The sequence below is a fragment of the Humulus lupulus genome, chromosome 1, assembly GCF_963169125.1.
Source record: "Humulus lupulus chromosome 1, drHumLupu1.1, whole genome shotgun sequence".
Taxonomy (NCBI): Eukaryota; Viridiplantae; Streptophyta; class Magnoliopsida; order Rosales; family Cannabaceae; genus Humulus; species Humulus lupulus.
In genome coordinates this window covers 148111321-148117063 of record NC_084793.1, presented here as the reverse complement: position 1 = coordinate 148117063, position 5743 = coordinate 148111321, and positions in this window count along the sequence as shown.

Below are 5743 nucleotides of genomic sequence, written 5' to 3'. Positions count from 1 at the left end.
CGATCTTCCTATCCAGCGAAGACTCACACCATAGTCTTCCAAGTTGTTCCTCAAACACACAAGGATGTGTGTGAACACGTAAGATTCACTGGTTTGATTATTTACGCTCTCTAGATATTCTCAACACATGAGATCTAGAGAGTTTAGAGAAGATAAGGTTTAGAAAGTTCTAGAAAATTTTCAAGCTTAGAAAATTTCTACCGATATTTTTCTGACTAATCGTCTGATTCTTTTAAAAATTAAAGATTGTATCTTTTCAAACTTATAAAGATAATAAAACATTTTATTTATTTTTAAATTTAATTAATTCAAAGCTGGTCTATTAGATTTTTATTTTAATCAAATTAAAAACAATAATTAGATAAACAAATAATATTTGAAATACAAAATTCAAATAAAACTAATATAAAGTTTTTCAAATAAAACTAATTAGTCAAATAATTAATTAATTCAAAATTAACTAATTACACATAATTATCACTCAGTCTTGGAAAATTGATTCATATAAAATTTATTCATTTCCTGCATTAATCTTGCTTGTGACATCTTTACCCTTAACGGTGTAGTACAGAGGCGACTCGGGGACCATGAACCTATTACACTAACCTCAAATAAACCAGACTATTTATCAAACTCTTTAATTAAATAATATTATTTATTAATTCCATTATTACTCCACTATAAATATGGAATTGCATTCTTAGTAATTATAGAATTATATTTACAGAGTAATCTCTTGCAGTCCATTGATATATGTAGTTATGTTCTTCATTTATTTGTTCACTAATTATAGTTGGTCAAGAATTATCGTTTTACCCTTCTAATTACCTCTTGTTCCTTAAGTATCATTAAGTCACTAGTGAATAATTAATCTATAATCATATTATAGATTTGAGCTCAATAATTATTCAGTCCTAGAATTAACCCTTTAGGGAACCAATATTCGATCTAATAGGAAAACATGGATTCCATTATTGTAAAATCATGTTCCAAACCATTCAAGATATTGAATCTTCAAATCGAAAGTCACAAGCCTCATTATATTAAGAGACCTTAATGAATGAATCAAAAGATCCAATAAACATGAACAAGAGTTATTTAGAATGATCTACAAATGATCATCTTTTAAGATATGAATTAAATCTTCATGAAAAACGTTAAGTTTATAAAGAAATTAATTCACACTGGTCCTGTCATATATGATCATAATTATATAAAGTACATTTACTAATAGGTATATCCACATTAGTATTTCGAATCTAGATAACTTGCATCCAACTATATGCTTAGTAAATCGTACTAGCAACCATTGATTAAAGATTTTTTATATTTATATGTTGCTGACAATTTTATTCATTATATATGATCTTAATTCTCTTGTACACATACAAGATCAGATTCTCATAAATGAATATGATATTGTAACGCCCTAGATAGCCAAGACCATTACATTGTGTATTTTAAACAGTGTTGGACTTGCTAATCAAGTCATTTGAAAACAAACGTGTAACTAAGAATAATTACTAGATTACAGTTTAAAAGTTTTGATCACAGGAACGGTCACTTTCATTTAACAGTTTGAGTATGTACATGGGATCCCAAAATAAATATTTACAAGGCATTTACAGCTCCCAAAAGTAATTACAACATAAACTGGCCTAAGTGGAAAAATTTAAGTTTGACTCTAGCCCCTCTTGAATCCTTGGTCGTGGCGGTCAAGCAGTTGCAAATGTATATGTCGCCCCTAAAGCTCTCAAACTCATGGATGTTCCAGCTTCCCCTTTCCCTTACATGCGCCACATAGCACCTGTGAGCCAAGGCTCAGCAAGAAAACTTAAATCAATTGATTCAAATAAACAATAGAGTATAAACAATAAGCTTAGTAGTAACAACTATGCTCAAACAAACACATAGTTCAACTTTAACAGTCAATGAGTCAGAAAAGTGCAGACTGCACATCTAATTATTTAGGTGGCGTTCGGGCTAGACAAGTGCACATTGCACTCCCAAGTTTCCCTAGCTAAATGGCCTGCATTCCACATGCTTATTGTCGTCCCCGGCTCCCTTAGGCCGAGCTTTCACATCAGGTATAATCAAACATATAGTTTGTATAACACATAAACAGATGCAACGTATACAAGCATGCCTAATCAAGTAATCACAATCATAACCACAATCATATTCATTAATAGGGGCTCGTGCCCCAATTACAATTAGGGTGCAGTTTTCTTACCTCAAGTCCTGAGTAGATGGCGAATGGTGACTCCCGAGCCCTGATGGTATAACCTAATCATAATGCAATAATGGGTAATCATCAAGATCTAAAGTAATTAAAAGCTTCAAAATTACTTACTAGCCTCCGGGACCTCAAATTCTACTAAACTGGGTAGTAGAATCCTTCACGAGCCTTTAGGTTTGAGTTCCAGAGCTTAAAAACCCCCTTTCGCCTAAACCTCCAATTTGATCTGCGACGCCCCACACAAGTGTCGTGACCCTCTACAAGTCAGAGAGAAAATCCCCTTAGTTCCCTAGACATGCGCCGCAGCATAACTCACCCAGCACCGCGACCCTAAGGCGGTTCAGAGAACCACCCCTAGCCCCGAGTTCATACAAGCTGCGACGCGACCCCGCGAACCTAGAAATTTTTATCAATTTTAGAAATCTTAGTCTCCTTCAAAACCCCTCCAAACTTAGTTTTTACCCCCAAATTACTACCTAAACTATTCCAGCAATTTAGACACACAATAAATAATGACCCATGGCCTCTAAACATCCCCAAACACCAAAATTCAAGAACTCCTCAAGAACTTAAAAAGGAAAGCTCAAAACTTATAGAAATTGACAAAGGAGAACTCACCTCAACCACAACAAAATTCCCAGTTGACTTCCCACACTAAGCATCCTCTAATCCCTCCAAGAATTGCTTCAGCTCCTTAGACTCCTTAGCCAACTCTCCAAAAATTTCAAATGCTCCCTAAGTGCCCAAGAGAGAGAGGTGAAAGAGAGAGAGAGAGAGAGAGAATGGATGGAAGCTGAGTGTTCTCCTTAGCTCTATCTGTAGGCTTCTAGTCTAACTAAGTTCAACCAAGGCTAGGAAAAGACCATAATGTCCCTCATCCGAGAGATTTCCCTTTAATGCCCTCAAGGGCAAAACAGTCTTTCGCCACATTTCCCACTAATCCTCAATAGCACTATAAATTCCCAATTTATCCTGACATGCCCAAATAATTCCCTAATAACTACCCATCACCCGATAAATCCCGACTATGCACTAATTTCCCAAAATACCCCTAGGCTCACCCCAAGCTAGGAATTTGACCCCGTTGTGACTTTTCCGTTAACTCGCTCACTAGGATCGCCTCGTGCCGAATATCGCAACAATATCAACATAATAATGTGGTCTCAATCACATAACACATATAATTACAATTATATCATCAATGGGTCAAAATTACAAATATGCCCTTATTAATGAAAACGGGCCCACATGCATATTTAATACACATAAAACATGCAGAAATATCAATATCACCATATAATTCATATATGACACATAGTCATACATATATTCAATTAATTTCACATAATTCACATATAAATCCAATTATGTCCTCCCAGCATACTAATCAAGGTATTAAGCCTTATTAGAAAATTTGGGACGTTACAGGTATTTTCTGATATTTATATATAGATTATTCAAACAATAATTTTGATAGTCAAATATAATAAAATTGTACTTTTATTTAAATCGATAAAAATGTTTTTTCACATGCTTTTAGGGCACCAACCCTAACAAAACTTCCAGTTACAAAGTTTATATTAATATCGAGTACATAGAAAACATTAGTTAGAGTCACTGTCTTTCCATTGGTGAAGAACAAATTACTGCAGCCTCTTCCAAGTTCCTTGGTTTTCTTTTCATTTTCCATTTGGACTTCAAGTCCATCTTTTGCAACTTCAAAAGATTTCAAAAGAGTCTTATCATAAGTTCCATGAATGGTGTCACAAGTATCATACCACCATCATTGCACCTTTCCTTGGGTTGCATTAACTTCACTCAAGGTTGTAATGATTTCAACATTAATTGCATTGACATGTTTACATTCTCTTAATGTTGCATTAGTCCCATCACTACATGCATAATTTATGTCAATTTTATTTAGAGTTATCATGCCTTCCTCATTGAATGCATTATTCTCAATTAGAGTTACAATGCATTCCTAGTTTATTGTATTAAATTTAGAATGAATAGGATTTTCCCCCTCTAAACTATTACCACTTTCAAATCGTGCCCCTGAATTTTTTGTGTTGTTAAAAATTCCCCCCAAACTATTCTTGTTACTGAGTTATGAGACTTATGTTAGTTATAGTCTTACATGGCTAACAGACGTCTGACGTAGCACATTGGGCACTGACATGACATTGTCACATGTATAATTAAAAATAAAAAAATATTTTAAATTTAAAAAAATCAATTTTCTTATGAAAAATTAGAATAAATAAGATTTTTCCCCTATCTATCACCATTACCAAATCATACACTGACATGACATTGACATTGACATTGCACATGAAGGATCTTCCTTGTCCAAAATATCTATTCTAAGCCTTCTCAAAGTTGCTTAAAGCTTCTTCTACAGTGGTGGAATGAGAAGTGAGATTTAATAAGCCTTGAAACTCGTGCAAGTCAAACAATGCTTGATGATTTTCTTGGAGAAAATAAATATTCTTAGGGTGCTAAAGAGAAAGAGAGTTGACAAGTGTGATCAAGAGTTTTCAACTATAATAACCCTTGTTTATAGTGTAGGCATTGTCATTGGTATTAACCAATGTGATTAGCCCATTTATTTTGAGTTTTGGAGCAAAAACACGTAACGCTACGGATTTGTATGAACATGTCAGGTGACGCGTCGCCTATCAAAATGGAGTTTGAATTTGGTAAACTAATTTTGACTGAATTGAGAACTTTTGTGGAAAAAGGTTATTCATGTTGTTGTCCGTATTTTTACCTCTGACATGTGGCTACCCCCAGTGACTGGCTCAGACGTTCATAAACGTCATCAGGACATGTTACTACCTGAGGACTCTAGTCGGAGAGAGGGTCCTCCTAGGTAAGACCTTGACTCTGACAGGCCCGTGGGTGCTTTGATAGATTACTCTCTGAGGTCTATCCTCAGAGATGGAGGTTCTCCTTCTCTGACAATTAAGGTCCGAGGTTTTGATTCTCAGACCTAAGATAAGGCGCTACATGTCAGCAAGTGCAGGTGCTCAGAGCCATAGGATCATTTGACAACCTTTATGAGCGATCTGTCACTAGAGTTGTCGAGTGTACGACTCGACAATTCACACACCCACTATGCCATCATGACATGGAGGTACTTACAACACACCCTGACAGTAGCTGGGGCATATTCCCTATAAAGTAGGTGTTTTTCTGCAGTGGGCCCTGCAGATCTCGCTTGGGTCGTGGTCTCTATTCAATGCAGCCCAATGAATTGAATTGATATTAATCCCTCAATAATCAGAAGAATGTGTATTAATTACTTATGATTAGTATTAATGACCCCAGCCTCTATAAATAGGGTTAAGAGTCTCATTATAAAGGTTTCGGTTTTTTAGAAAGAAAATACTTTGTACTCAGAGCAATCTAAACGCTGCTTGAGAATACACCATTGAAGCTTGCCCTCACAAGCTTCCAATCCTCTTAATACTAGAGATTCGTGGACTAGGGTTCTTTTATAAC